The following is a 16,166-nucleotide window of genomic DNA, read 5'->3' on the forward strand; positions in this document are numbered from 1 at the left end:
ATATGTTTAGAATACAGCCCATAATACACCAATATTAAGCACGTAATGATTTCAATTACCTTTATTACCTACAATAACTGACATGTAAATGACTAATCACATAATCTTCTTCTTGGGCTGTACTTTCACTTTTCCAAGGACTTTTCTCCTCTGGTATGTAAGTTCCAAAGACATTGCAAACCGTTTGCTCAACAAATGACTAGAACGGATGTGGGATTCTACATAATGTCCCAACTCAAAGGCTAAACTGTGAGTTGGCTTGACGGGAGAAATCACTGGATTCAGATCTTCAGGGCTTAAGTAGTCTTCTAGAACGATGTGTAAATAAAATTGTTTTTGTTTTCTTTTTATTTTGTTTTGACTGATTTTTTGAGAAAACTCATCTTTATTTTTTTTAACCTGACCCTGGAACAATATTAGTAGGTTTTAATATCTTCTGTGAGAAAGAAGAACTTCTGATGTGCTCTTGATATTGGGGGGAGGGATATCAGCTAGTGAGCATTATTAGCTATCTTCGAGTTGACAAGAATGCAGGATTAGGTTTCTTTAAGGCAATTACACTTTTGATGACCCCTCTGCATATAAAACATGTTAGCTAATGGGGGTGCAGAGGGGCAGGCTTAAGTGTTTGATCAGGAAATCCTGCGAGAGCATATTGGATGGAAATTTGATTAGTGGCCTTAGTGACGGCGAGCAGATCCTTCAAGGCTGCACAATCAGATCTGGCAGGGCTTGCCTTCTTGTCTCTTTGAAGGAGGCGAACATTTGTACAGAATCAAGACAGTGCGAGGTCCTGGCTTTTTTTTTCCTTCCTGGGTCCTTTTCTTTAAGTTATTGCAGACTAAAACCTGAGACACCTTTTATTTTCTTTCAACAATATGCTTGCAGTTATCTTAATGTCAAAGAATAAAATTGAAATCGGCCTCTTTTTTTTTCTCCAAAATTTGAGAGCAGAGGAAGCAGAAATGATCATTGAAGAAAAAAAAAGGAGCCAGAAAATATCTATAAAAAGTTCTCTAAGAATAATGGCATGAACGACATATAAAAGGTTTCTTATCTCACTTGAAGCTTTGTTGCAAGTGTTGCAAATAATTCTCAGAGAAGAAGACTGTATCCTACAGAGAAGGAAATTCTCTCAATATTGAGAAGTCACCCGAGGTCACGGGCCATGTTGTGGGTAGCTAAGCTTCTAATCCAAGCTCAACTAGTTCACAGTGTTGTCCACCCTGTGTTTAAGTGGGACAACAGAGGAACTGTTTGGAACAGACACTTCTGAAGAAAAAACAAAACAAAACACAACACAGACTCCTTTCGTGCAGGTCAAAACTCCTCAAATGCCTTAGCACTTCTCCCCCACAGCCCAGTTAGCATGGGGGCTTAGTCATCCTGCCACGCAGCTTCTAAACAGCCCTAAGAAATCGCTGCATTTCCATATCACACACTATCCACGCTGTAATCTCACCAAGGTGAAACAAATAAAAAACAATAATAAAAGAAAGGAAAGATGAGGAGGATCTGATCTCACTTCTGTCTCCTCCTCCCACAGTTCTTTCTCCTCATCACAAGGTGTGGGGGATGCAAAAAAAAAAAAAAGTCTTGGAAGAGAGAAGAAAAGACAAACCCCAGTAATAGATGTGAGCTAGAGAGGAGTTAAAGCAATGAACTTACTCATAAATTTGTTAATGAATTTGTCTTGGGAGAGGAATAAGATTGAATTTCCATATTAGGCATATTTCATTAAAACATCAGGTATTTTCCCTGGGTCGATCGCCGTCATCAAAATGAGAGGCAGCATTAGAAAGCAGTGGTAAGAAGATTCAGCATTTAAAAGATGGCACTGTTTAATATACAACCCCCTACTAACACACAGGCACAACGTGTGTATACACACAAAGTAGACCACATCTCACTTTTCCCTTTTCTCTTTTTTTATACATGGAGTGCGAAGTCCCCAGATTCCCGTTTCAGGGTGAACCATGAAACAGACAAGCTTGTTTAAAAAGAAAAAAAAAAGAAACAGAAACAGAAGAACCCCAAAAGTTTTCTCACCAGAAGCACTGATCGGCCTCGGCTTAAGGCATCAGATCGACCCTGAGTCATAGAGCAGTCAATTGTGATGACCATCAAAGACCCACCAATTCTGGGAAATCCAGAACAGGGCTGTAGCCGTGCCCCCTGACATCAAAGGCATCCCTGACAAGGGGAAGATAGGGGCTGCACCCCATGCCAGCTCACCTTGGACCCCTCCGCGCGCCACTATCATCAGCTCTCAGCTAATAAGCTCGATTCTGTCATATTAAATTTTCTTACTTCTCATAGGCTCATATCGCCAGTGAAATTTGTTTTTAAAATACACTAAAATAAAAACAGGAATTTAGATTTTTTTTTTGCAAAGGGAAAGAGAATATGCATGCACATTAGCCTTCTTAAGGTTTACATATTTCCCCTTCCCTTTGAAATTTTGTTATCCATCAGAAAAGCAAATCACAGAAGACAAAAAGCTTTCCTAGTCTTACCACTCAGTGAGGACCATTACATGTTTCAGTCAAATATTTCCAGTCAAATGTATAATTATAAATCATTGAGTATAATAAAAATTGCTCCATTCATTATTTTAAAATTATGCTTTTTTCCTGATTAAAAAAATAAAACAACAACTAGTATAAACCCCGAAGAAAAGGTTCAGGATAAGTAAAGAGAACAGTTCAGAAAGAAAAAAAAAAGATAGGGAGAATTCCCAATAGCCTACCCCTCTGCAAGAAACCCTGTTAGTAGGGATCCCTGCTCCTCCGATCCAGGACCCCATCGTCCAGTCGCTGGGTCCTAGGACAGGGGATGAAGAAGTGTCCTTACATTAGCCCTTCCATTGCCTCCACCCAAGTCTAGTCTGCACCCCCAAATTACAGTCATTCATCTTCTTGGCTACTTTATGTCAAAATATTCGTATTTGTTGTTGACTTATTAGCGAGTTAATGTCCTTTGCAGGCCACCTCTGCGGTACCCTTGTTTTAGATATCATGGTCCCCGTTACGGCAAATGATTATTGAATGACCAAATGGAAAGGACAGACCCCAATTACACTGGGGAGGCCCGGCCTCTTTCATACAAAATAGGACTCCTTTTTTTTTTTAACACCATCCAATGATGTCACCCATTTTGCGGTTTCTCTGGGACTTTATTAAAATGTTTGTGACGGAGCCAATGTAAACCATCCTAAATCCAGCACAGAACTGCAAGGACTGATTTTAGGGAATGTGAAGATATGGATCATTGGGCTGTCGAAGCCCCATCTTGAGCCAATTATTGGTGTCATCTTGAGCCAATTTAATCAACCCAAGAGGGATTGGGGGGGCAGTGGGAGGGTAGAAGGGGGTGCAGGCAGGGGTTGCAAGCGTTGGTCAAACATGCTGGCTCAAATGCTTGTGTCATGAGAGACATGGAACCCCAGCTTTCGGGATTTCGGCTGCTGCTCTAACATATGCTTGCGTCTCGGGATTTTCTGTCTCGTTTCAGCCACATTATTTGGTTTATTTGAAATCACTGAACAATGATAGCCTCGGTTTCAAAGACTAGGCCCCCAGCAAGTCTCAAAAGGTCACTTCTCAATGGAGAGACAATGTCAGAGGAGCAGAAATCACAGACACCACTGACACCTGAGCCATTTAGGGGACCCAGGCTACCACCCCGGCTCTCTCTCAACCCGTTCTGCAACAGGCTGGACCAGGAGACAGAGCTCAGCAGGCAACCACAGCCTGAAGTATTTATTTATTATTGAGTTTTTCCTTTGTTTTTCTAACAAATCATAAACTGGATCCTTTCCTCACCTTAAAAACAAAAACAAAAAATAAAATAGACAACTAGAAAGCAGAAATCTAGAGTCACCATAGCTAGAAATATCTGATCATTGCCAGAACTAAACCTGGAAGCTAAACTCAGCTAAATTCTGTACCTTGAACGGGTGACCCAAATCCAAATGAGACACTAACTTTTTTTTTCTTTTCTTTACAAATGCCCAGATGATACAGGGGGCACATGATAATTTTTATTTGGCCACATATTTGCATCTCTTTCTCCGCATTCCAAAAGGATGCAGCTGAGGGTGTCAGATCTAGCAGAGTCAACATCAGCTGCCCTGCCCAGTGTCCTGAGCTCTACCTGCTACCACACAGGTTTCGAAGGGCTCCCCCTCCTCCCTCTCTGGGAGAAAGCCTTTGTATTTTCTTTCTTTCTTTTTCTTTTTTTTGCCAGTCCTGGGCTTGAGCTCAGGGCCTGAGCACTGTCCTTGGACTTTCTCAAGGCTAGAGCTCTACCACTTGAGCCTCAGCATCACTTCCAGCTTTTTTGTATGTATGTGGTACCAAGGAATCGAACCCGGGTCTTCGCGCATGCTAGGCAAGCACTTTAACCACTAGGCCAAACTCCCGGCCCCTGTATTTTCTTTAATGTCGGTCCTAAGGCTTGGATTTGAGGCCTGGACATTGTCCCTTAAGTTTTTCACCTTCAAGGTTGGTGCTCTACCACCTGCAGCCATACTTGCACTTCCAGTGTTTTGGTAGTTGGAGAGAGCCAGCCTGCCCTGGGCTGGCTTCAAATTCTGATCCTCAAATCTCAGCCTCCTGAGTAGCAAGTATTATAGGCATTAGCTACCAATGCTTGGCTTTTTGCATTGTTTTATGTACACACACACACACATACACACACACACACACACACACACACACACACTGATCTAGGCTGACTCCTGTTGTGCTGTGTGTGTGTTGATGAATAACACCCATGAGTATTCACAATTGACTGTCTACAACCAGCTATTTGTTTTGGATATAGCCCAGTACAAGGCCAGCATGGTTTGGAAGAGTAAGGCTGCAGTGAGAGCCCTGTCACGGTGCTGCTCTGGGCAAGGTGGGGGGCACAGAGCAAAATGGGGGCCACGGAGCGGAGTGGGGCTGATAGCACCACTGCTTTCACTTCCACCAACTGGAAGAGAAAAGCTGCCCGAGTTTTGGAATGCATGCTTGCTGTCGGCTCACCAAGGAGGCATCCAAAAACCTCAGCCAGGAAGGAGAGAATACGAATTTGACAACCACCTTGATGTTTCCAAATCGAATCACCCTTAAGGACCTTAACCTCCCCCAACTGAGTTATTTTCACAAAACAATGGCTGTCGAATTCATCTCTTCCCATAATATGCAATCTGAAAGCTGTTTGGATTGAAACTGACTTTTCTTCTATTTTAACTTCTTTCCAGACCATTTTGATAGCTGAACTTAAAATTCCAGCAAACCTAATCGACTTCAGGGACAACAGAGGAACTTCTTTAGCTTGGAATATGTTGGAAATAAATCCAGAATGAACTTTTAATCACTGTGTAGCTTCCAAGCCAGGATCTCCTGAGAATGTGTTAGTCTGTTTAGAAGCTAAGCTAATCCTACCTTTCAATTGCAGGAAGAAACGAATTTTAAGTGAAAGACTCAAGGTAGGTCCCTCTGAGTGTGAGGATCAAACGCTCTGGTACTTTCAACAAGCACACGCTACTGCCTGTCTCAAGGAGGAGGCCAGCTGGGACTGCAGGGTTTATAAACAACGCTCTGCTATTTATTGGAGCTGCCCACCCGAATCCAAATCTTCCTCTCTTCAATAGCAGCCTATTTACTGCAGTTTAAACTAAGGTTCTGCAACCCGGCCAGGGTCTGCAATCTATTACTTGCTGCAAGAGCTCAGACCCAGAGTTTAAATGTCCCTAGTTGAAAGTTTATACCAGTCAGGACAGAAAATTATTCTCTCTGCCTAGGTTGAAGCACATTACTTCTTTATTGAATTAATTATGATAAGGATCATAACTTTAAACGAGGGGTGAGGTGCTGGCTTTCCGCTGGGATTGCTTGGAGCAATTTTCATCCAAGCATTTTTGTGGAGTTATTGAGTCTGGCAGGTCTGAACTTTGGAAAGGAGTAACTTTCTCCAGAACTTGAAAGGGGTTGGACATTGATCCAGGCAAAGCTGTACCAGATTCCATGTCTTGAGACAGGGAAATTTGCACTCCATGCTGAACAAATAACCTCGGGACCGGATGAAAGCCAGCTTAGCAACTCCTCATGTGGCCTGAAGCTTGGCCTTTCTGTGCAAGACCTGGCCCAGGGAAAGCAAGGGACAAACAGGGACAGAGAGGTTCCAGCAAACCTACCCTCCCCTGCCACCTGGCCTTCCAAAGTCCAGCTAGGCTGTAGGGCTGCACAAGCTTCACACACAGGGTGCTGGGACAGCGAGGGACACTGGCTCGAGGACCAAACAGAGATGGGGCTGTCTGGATCCTGGCCCTTTCTATATAATAGGACATAAAGAGTATTCCTTCCTGTTTTTATGCCTCGCCAGCATCTCTGGATTATTATTATTTTTTTTGCCAGTCCTGGCTTGAGCTCAGGGCCTGAGCATTGTCCTTGGACTTTCTCAAGGCTAGAGCTCTACCACTTGAGCCTCAGAACCACTTCTGGCTTTTTTCTATGTATGTGGTACCAAGGAGTCGAACCCGGGTCTTTGTGTATGTTAGGCAAACACTCTACCACTAGGCCAAACTCCCGGCCCCAACTGGATTATTTTAAGAAATGTATGTGAGTGTGTGTGTGTGTGTGTGTGTGTGTGTGTGTGTGTGTGTGTGTGTTGTATCTTTATGGTTGTCTCTGTCTATATAAATATATACTATACTTGCATATATTTTAAAAGATTAATGCATAAAATATATTTATATATGAATGCTTTATACACATTTATACATACACATATTGTGTGTATATGCATATACATATCTGGTACTTAATTGGAGCTTGATTAAAAACAGTCATGAAACGAAAAAAAATTAAGTCAGATAAATATGTCCTACCTCTCTGAAACCTCCCCAAGTCCAGTCCAGGTTAACAACGGCAGGGGGGCTCTTCAGTCACCACCTGGACAAGGCCACCCTCCCCTGACCCCCCACCATTCCTAAGAGAGAGGACTTTTGTTCCCCAGGATCCCAAGTGCTGCAGTCATTCCTGAATGTTGCCCAGACAAGCCCCTTTTCCTCCCAACCTGGCCCCGGTAGTCCAGGGCAGCAGAGCCTGACAGGGAGCAGAACATGGCACACCTTTGCAGTCAGGCAGGTCAACCCCCACTGATCTCCCTTCAGTCTCACCAGGATCCCATAGGAAGTACTATCTATATCCATACCTTTGAGATGAGGAAACTGAGGCACACCCAAGCACAGTATTACATGGAAGCACAGTGCACTGAGCTGAACTGGCCCCACAAGATTTTGAAACACAGCAGGTGGCAAAGGGACACAGAAGCAAAGACCTAATGCATGGAGTACAAATGAGCTGAGGTCCTCGATGGAAGCCTGCCCTCCCCCATTCCTTGCTGCATTCCTAGGCCCAGTTCTCTTTTTCAGTAATTTAATTCCTAATGTCTGACCTAGGCTTGTTCTAGAAACAAAAGATAGTGGTATACAGAGATATTCTAGGAGGTATGGGACCACACACACACACACACACACACACACACACACACCCCAGTGGGATGTATCCTGGCAAACAGCCTGGCATGGAACATCCTGTCCGCGGTCTTACCTTCTGACCTAGCCTTCAGCAGCTCTGCTCTGGCCTGGAACCCAGTGCCCTGGGCGGCCAGCTCCACTCTAGGACAAGCACTCACCAGATGACAGGAGCTCAAACTATCAGCCCTTCGCAGGGCAACACCATATGGAAGAGGGTGTAATTCTGTGCCTTTCAGGGTCTAGAGACCTCCAGGTCTCCACCTTAAGAGATGTGCCTGCAACTGACCCCTGGGTAGCCAAAAGCTAAGCATCCCTAGGCAATAGGCCCATCAAGCAATCTACTGACCAACTGCTCAGGAGGCCTGGCAATCCCATAGCCAGCCCACACAATATGGAACATGAACCCTCATGGCCTCGGGAGGCACACAGTACTGATGATGGCTCTTCTTTGAGCTTTCCTCTCTCCTCTCAAAAGTGCCCTTTTCTGCTGGGTGCTGGTAGCTCACACCTGTAATCTCAGCTACTCAGGATCTGAGAATCGCAGTACAAAGCCAGCCTGGGCAGAAAAGTCCCTGTGAGACTCTTATCTCCAATTAAACATTCAAATTCCAGACATGGCACTGTGGCTCAAGTGGTAGAGCGCTAGCCTTGAGTGCACAGAGGCTCGGGGACAACGTCCACGCCCTGAATTCCTCACAACCAGCAACTACAAAAATTGAAAAATAAAATAAAAACAGTGCACTTCCTACCTACGCCATCCTATGGAGTCCACAGGCTCTGAAGGAGCTAGTCCATTGTTTCCATCTGTCAGAGAGCCAGTACCAAGCTAGGAGAAAGTCAAGTCTGGGCAGGGGGCCCCCAGTAGTCTGGACAGTAGCCCACCCAACTTTGCCTTGGCACCCTCAGAGCCAGGCCCTGGGGTCCTGTCCAAGCCATGCCCTTGGGCGAGGAGTCCTTCACTTCCCTTGGGGCTAGCCGGAGGTGATGTGGGGCAAATGTCAGATTGCTCAGCTTCCTGAAGGGCAGGGAAAACAAGATTGTTAGACCTCAGATATCAGCGGGTCCCAGGAGGGCTTTGAAGCCTTGCATGGAATGTGGCTGAAGGGGGCAGGAGGGGGGGGATGGACGATTCTGAACAGGGTGGCCTACCCTTTCAGCATCCATCCTCATTCCAGAGTCTAAGGTTCTTCCATTTAAGGGAGGGGGGAACCTTAACTCACACTCTGAAACATGAACGGCAGCACTCCTCATACATTACACTTCATTGAAGTTTTTCACAGCCAACAACAAAAAGAAAAATCTTCAATACAGCATTGCAATCACCACCTCCTTTAGGGTTCAAATGCATGCATGAGAGAGAAAGAGAGAGAGAGAGAGAGAGAGAGAGAGAGAGAGAGAGAGAGAGAGAGAGAGAGAGAGAGAGAGAGAGAGAGAGGGAGGGAGGGAGGGAGGGAGGGAGGGAGGGAGGGAGGGAGGGAGGGAGGGAGGGAGGGAGGGAGGGAGGGAGGGAGAGGAGAGAGAGAGAGAGAGAGAGAGAGAGAGAGAGAGAGAGAGAGAGAGAGAGAGAGAGAGAGAATACATGCACAACTACTCATCCAAGCCAAAGTAGTATTTCCCCAGACCTTCTCCTCCTCTTGCCAGGCTAGCTGCAGTTCATTAAAGCCCAGTTGGTTTCCTTCATCATCTTAAATGTTTCCTTCAAAATTCGGTTCACTTGTTAACTCCTCCGAGATGTCTTCCTGGCCCGCCCTTACCCCTGCCACTGCCTGCTGCCTGCTCCTCCTCCCTCCCTCCCACAGGAAAGCTGGCAGCATGCTGGCAGTCCTGCCTTCCTACTCTTGACAGCAACCCAGCCAATGTCACCTGGAGAGTGGACTCTCCTCCACTTACCCCACATGTCCAGCAAGAGCCTGGCTCAGCAGAGACTTGGGGAGCGCTGACTGAACAAGCCATGACAGATGACAATGTGTGGGCTTCTCACACTCTAAGAATGGCTCTTACAGGAATCATTTTGCTCCCAACTTGAGGCAGGAGGAGCAAGCAGAACCAAGAACTTCAAGAACTACCATGTGCCTCTCTTTGGAAGCCAGAGATCCGTGACCTGAGAAAGGTTAAACACCAGTCCATACGTATGCCATGCCACAGGTGGTGTGTGTGACCCCCTCAGACCCACAGCCCTCTCCCTCCACCAGGCCCACCCCCACCAGCTCTGCCCTGAGTCAAGGCAAGTGGCTTTCGAGCTCGCACAGGTTATTCTTTGCGCCCCTTATGAGAGCACGTGGTCCTTGACCCTTTTCTGTCCTTCGGACCCAAAGCAAAAAGTTGTTCCTTTCTACTACCCTGAAGCCTAGGGCCTATCCAGAGTCAGAATCTGCCCAGATGAACAGGAACCATCTGGGCGACACTGACCCATGTCATGTGCAGGTGTGCCCTCATGCCCACCTGGTTGTGTGCACACTCACATACGTATGTATGTACACACACACCCCACACACACACCAGAGACCAAGCTCAGGAAGTGTCCCACTTGGACTTAAGTCCTGACTTCACCCCCAGTGATTAGCTGGGTGGCCTTAGACTCTGGATATCCATTCCCTTATTGAAAAATGGGGAAATCAATCTTTCTGAATTCGTTTGAGCAAGCAAGACATTAAATCCACCTGGAGAATGCAGAACAGTGTTGGGCTATGGTAAGCAGTACAAATGAATGCCAGAAACTACAAACTGGGACCCCATGCATTCATGCATGCACACATGCAAGCATGCACAAACCCACAATGCCATTTCCCCATTAGTGAGTCTCAGTCATGGTCCAGAAAGTTCCTTCAGTGTGTTCCTGCAGTGTGCTAGGAGTAAGAGCTATGGCTCAGTCTTGGAATCATTCATTCATTCAACAACCATTTTTGTGAGCCCCTACAGTGTGCTACCCACTGGAAACCAGGAAGGGACTGGGCCAGTCCCGCCCTGAGGAACATACAAGCCAATCTGGGGCATGGAGAGGGTAACTAATGGTGACATTATAAGTTCCAGAGTGAGTTGTGCAGGGTAGGGTGGGGAGGGGGAAATCAGAGATGGCTTCTTATAGGAGACACCACCATTATGTCACTCCAAAATTACTTCTGTTTGACAGAGACAGAAACAGCTGAGAAGGGGTGGAGCTCCGGGCTCAGGCTGGGCCCCGCCGTGGCCCACTTCCTGCCTCCCACCATGGATCAAGCCACTCCGTGGAGCTCCACAGCCAATGCAGCTATGGCCTCACAGGCCTGGGGAAGAAGGGGTTACAGAAGTCCAAGCTCTCCCACCATGGGCCAGGCCATCAGGGTGAATTCTGCGCACCCTGCCCCCACCCCAATCTGCTGGCCCGGCAGCCTGTGTTTATGATTTCCCTCTTGTCTAGAAGTTATCTTCTCTCCGTGGTGTCAGCCTGTCCTGAGCTGTGCTCAGCCTATCCCAGCCAGCCCAAGGCAGTCCCAGCTGGAGCCTGATAAAGACCTGCTCTCTAAAGGAGTGGGAGAGGAAGGGCTCCCTGTCCCTGACCGGGACTGCGGCACAGCCTCTGCGGCAAGCGATCCTCCCTGGCTAGGAGTTGGGGACAGTGGAGGAATCCTTGCCCTGCCACAGCCCAGCCTCAGAGGCCTCTGACAGCCCTCAAGGTCACACCACAGGAGCCTGGGATGGCAGAGTCTGCCACTGACCCCAAGGTCTCCACATACCAGGCCAGGTCACCAGGAGAAATGCAAGGTCTCCCTAATCTCTCATGGTCATCCTCACTATCTTGGGATGAAAACACTTTCTGTGCAGCTCTGAGCCAGTTTCTTGCCCTCTCTGGGCTGTAGCTACTTATCTCAGCGGTGAGGAACTAGAGTGGATGAACGTGGATGGTGTGCAGGGATTTGCCTTGTGACAGCTCTTCTAAACTCTCTGAGAGCCAAAACCGGTAGCACTTTGTATGTGGATGTGTGTACCAGTCCCGGGGCTTGAACTCGAGGTATGAGCGCTATCCCTGAGCTTTTCTGCTCAAGGCTGGCACTCTACCACTTGAGCCACAGCTTGATTTCTGGCTTTTGGGTGACCAATTGAAGACAAGATCTCATGGGCTTTGCTACAGGGTTGACTTGGAATTATAATCCTGATCTTCAGCTCTCAGCCTCCTGAGCCAATTCCTTGAGGTTTCTATACATCAACCCTCCCCTCCTCCTCCTCCTCCTTCTCCTCCTCCTCCTCCTCCTTCTTTTTAACTTATTCTGTTGGGATTTCTTGAGATTCTTAAACCTGATGATTCATTTCTTTCATCAATTATGAGCTGAGGAGCATCATTCAAGACAGCCAGAGCAGAAAAATCTATAAGCCTCTATTTCCAATTAACCAGCAAGTAGCAGAGTGCCAGTGGAATGTGTAGCTCCAAGCTTAAGGCCTAGAGCCCACGTGCACACACACATACACACACACACACACACACACACACACACACACACACACACGAAAGGAAAAGAAAAAAGAAAGAAAGGTACACATTAAATCTTTAAGAGAAAGTCAGTAAGATGGAAGTGCAAGCCATGTAGAGTAGGAAAGAAAATGGTGGAATTCTAAAAGCTGAACGAAGCCTGGACCAACTCTGACCATCTTGAGGATCTTGGAATATGGATGGTAGAGGCAAATAATTCAGGAAGAGGACTTGCTAATGACAGTTGAAATGTGCAAGAAGGTCATATTTTGGAATAGTGACTGCCATTGTTCTAAAACCTGATTTTGCTATTTAGTTCACCTCTCATGGTACAGTCCTCAGGGTCACTGCCCTCTGCACCAACAAGCATGCTACTGTACACTACATACTGTAGCATTATATGGCCGGCAAAGACCATAAAAATGGCCTAAATGCCCATAACAGCAGAATGATAGAGAGGATGACTATTTCCATACAATATAAAGAACAAAGTATATCCATTGTGTTCTAACACCTAAACATATCTTTCTCTTTCCCCACCTTCCTTTATCTCCTCCATTGCCACTCCTTCTCCTCCTTCTCTTTCTCCTTCCCTCCCTCCATCCTCCTCTTCCTAGAAAGTGGTCTTCCAAGCTTGGGACAAAGCCCTGGCACCTTGGAATTGAACTGCACTAAGCTGAATGAAACCAATGAAGATGGGTTAGGAGAAACATACAGAAAAGATGCCAAGAGATGCTTTTGGCAAGAAAAACAAGACATTAAGCTAGGCCTAGAAAGTCTGGCTGACACTGTGGCCCAGGCAAAGGGGGAGCCCACAGACACATTCCAGGTGCACAATCTCCTCTCAACCCACACACTAGGGCATCTGGGAGTTCAAAATCAGACCTGGCTTTGAGAGAAGGAGGGAAAGGAGGTGAAAAGACCCAGGCCAACAACCAGCCCTCACTCTGTTCCCTTCCCACACTATCAGCGCTCAATTTCCTGTTTGATCCAACTTCGCAAGTGTGTTTTTCAAAGTTTCTATCTTAGAAAAGAGTTATGGGGCGGGGGGAAGGGGGACAGAGGGTCATGGATTGCTCAGGGAACCAAAAGTGATGACACAGCCCACATCACCTCTGCCCCATGCTCTCATGGGAGGTGATATCTGCAGTGCTGGAGCCCCAGGGCTCATGGCCTACCCTGTGGGAAGCCCCCAGGGTTAGGTGTAAATCTCAAGCACATGTGTGAGCATGCACTCATGTCTGACTGTCTGTCTGTGTTTCTCTAACTTGTCCTCTGACTAACCATGCTTAGAACAGTCTATCTTGAGCACAGGTTTGGACTCTAGGAGACAAATCTTTTCCTTTGTATGCCTCCATCTTGAGCTGTCTTGTCCAAATCTTCATTCATCTGTCTGTACTTTATGCAGAGTCCAACTCACAGCAGGCTGCTGCTTCTGTCACTACTCAGGGAAGATTCTCCTGTGCAGAACTTGCTCCCCCTCTGACCTGGTTAGCAGTTATTTTGTCTTGTAGGTCAGGCTCAGGAAGTCACTGCCTCCAGGAAGTCCTCGTTGATAGCCTTGTGCTCTAAGAGTTGAACAATATGCCTCCCTTTTGGATTCCCATTTTGCTTGGGGTTTATGTCCATTGTGAAACTCACAAGCAATAGAGTGGTTTCTCTTTCACAGGGATGGAGTGAACTAAGCTGGTAACATCCATTGTTTTGTTTTTGAGACAATCTCTCACCGTATAGTCTGGTCTGTGTACCAGGCTACTTGGAAATTCTGTCTCCTCCTGTCTCAGTCACTCAAATGCTGGGATTACAGGCATGTACCACTAGGCCCAGTTTTTATTTAACAGTTTTTAATGTTTATACCATCCTTTTCTCATGGGATAGCTGTATGTGTCTTCCTGAGAGCCACCCCCTTTTTCTTACTACTTAGCTCTACTTTCCTTTGGAATAAGGATTAATTCAGCTTCATAATTATATCATTTAAAATCTTGCAATTAAATTCTGACCAATGGGATGTAGGGAAAGTCATTAGGTGAGAATGTGGACATATACCTTAGCGGATGGCTGATGAGCTAGAAGGTTCCCCTTAGCGGATGGCTGATGAGCTAGAAGGTTCCTCTTATCCTTCTCCCTGCTGCCTCCTTCCAATCTGAAATGATGGCATGATGGCTGGAACAATAATATTCATCTTGCAACCATGAGAGATTAGAATCTTGAGTGCTATGGTAAAACTAAAAAAAAATAGTTCAAATTCTAGTAGGGCGAAATAAACTATTAGAACAAACTTCTCACCAATTATTACTGCTAATTCTAGGCAAAGTGAAAAATGCAATGATCTAATGGCACTGGTGAATGAAAGAAGGTACATTTTTAAAGAGTTGATATTCGGAGAGAAATAAATAGTCTCTTATAGAAAGCCAACAGAGCTAGGGGTGTGGCCTGAGAGTGCCTGCCTAGCAAGTGTGAGGCCCTAAGTTCAAACTCCAGTACCTAGGAAGAAATTGCTGGACCCTGCCTTCTGACCTTTGTGATCTGAAAGCCATCCTTCCTAAGGGTGCCTCAGTCCTCTTGCTGCCACCCTGAACACCTTTAGGAGCACCATTCATGCTTTGCTACTCAAGTCCTGCTTCCTCTAATATTGCCCTGACCAGACTGGGTGCAGAGAAACAAAATTCAGACTATGAATTAGAGTGGTGATAGGGTGGAATTCATCCTATATAATTACCTACACAGCCCAGACACCAGCTTCCACGGTGTGGAAACCATTCTGCTGGTCCCACAGTTAGACATGCACCCCATAGCATCTAGGAGGCTTTGTCTGGACAACTAGTCTACCCGCCGGCACTGCCCAACTCATCCTCAGCTTGATGTGCAGAGAGAGAGCTGGGTTAGCATTGAGAATGCTTGTGGGATTCTGGGAAGGACTGACACTACATGCAGGAAAATAAAGAACTTCAGGACCTGATTCTGCAAGTCCAACCTCAAAGCAATGGCACCTGCTCACTAGCAACAGCCAATAGAACACTGATACACACCTGAGCTTCCTGCCATTTTCTCCAGACACCTGCACCACTCTGTCCTGCCCCTGATAAAGACTTCTGTGTGGAGGCTAAGATAGATACTCTTATCTCCCACTTTATACAGGTTAAAAAATTGACCCTATCAGACATCAAAGGATTTGTTTTAGTTCACCCAATGATGCGCAATAAATAGGAGTGCAGATCTACAACCCAGGAGGCCTGTTACAGACCTAGAACTTATCCTCCACCAACCAGCAAGGTGACATCCCATTTCTCCCACACCTCTCCTACTGTTTTCAAGAGGGACATGCCCATCAGATATGAGCTTCTCAAGGGCCATTTCTGTTTCTCCAGAAACTAGCAGCATAAATGTAAAATCGTAAATCTATCTCAGGAAGAGGAGGTTTGGACTAGAGTACACAGAGGACATTCTCCCATGGTCATCCTATCTCTCCCAACTAGCCCGCCCGTGAGTAGTCAGTCATTCACAGCAATAGCTGTCACCCTACTGAGGGCCACCCGCATAAACACAACCCATGACATCACTGTATAACCCATGACAAAGGAAACTGAATCCAATTCTCTCTCCTCTCTGTCTCTGTCTCTGTCTCTGTCTCTGTCTCTGTCTCTCTCTCTCTCTCTCTCTCTCTCTCTCTCTCTCTGTCTCTCTCTCTCTGTCTCTCTCTCTCTGTCACACACACACACACACATTGCCTGATCACAGGCAGGCAAAGCACTCTCCCCAGAACCCGGGGAGCTGGAATGCATTTAGAGTCTCTGAGGTTGTCCAGCCGGAACCTGCACAAGCAGAGACATCATCTCATCCCCCAGCCCTGACAAGCTGATTGAGTCTGGACAGGAGGAGTAACTGACTGGTGATTGCAGACTATCCAGTGTCAGCTTATTGTTCCGGTAGGAAGTTGTCAGGAACAGACCTCCCGGGAGTGCCGGGGACCTCTGGTTCTTATTTTCCCTTTGTAGGTGGCAAGAGGGTGGGGGTTGATGGCAAGGAATCGCCACCCTTCCTGGCACCAAACTGGACATTTAAGGTGAGTTCCATCAGTCCTGGGTCACCACATTCCCAACTCCTGAAGGTCTCACACAAGGGAAGCAGGAGGCAAATAATGCTATCTTCCCCGGGAGTTCCCTTAGCATAAGCATTTTACTTGTTATGCATTTC

General features: G+C 46.4%; 1 long non-coding RNA gene across 2 annotated transcripts in view; it reads right to left on the reverse strand.

The window, feature by feature from the left end:
* The window catches only part of LOC150043034 (uncharacterized), a 97,098-nt gene that overhangs the window by 39,063 nt on the left and 41,869 nt on the right, over positions 1-16,166 (reverse strand). Inside the window, exon 3 of one of the 2 annotated variants that reach the window (XR_016533484.1) lies at positions 14,057-14,197. The exons of the other annotated variant lie outside the window; for it this stretch is intronic. This is a non-coding gene — a long non-coding RNA (uncharacterized LOC150043034). Of the gene's footprint in view, positions 1-14,056; positions 14,198-16,166 lie in introns of those variants that run through there. 2 annotated transcript variants of the gene reach the window in all.

The sequence above is a fragment of the Megascapheus bottae genome, chromosome 32 (genome assembly GCF_031878675.1).
Source record: "Megascapheus bottae isolate mThoBot1 chromosome 32, mThoBot2.hap1, whole genome shotgun sequence".
NCBI classification, from domain to species: domain Eukaryota; kingdom Metazoa; phylum Chordata; class Mammalia; order Rodentia; family Geomyidae; genus Megascapheus; species Megascapheus bottae.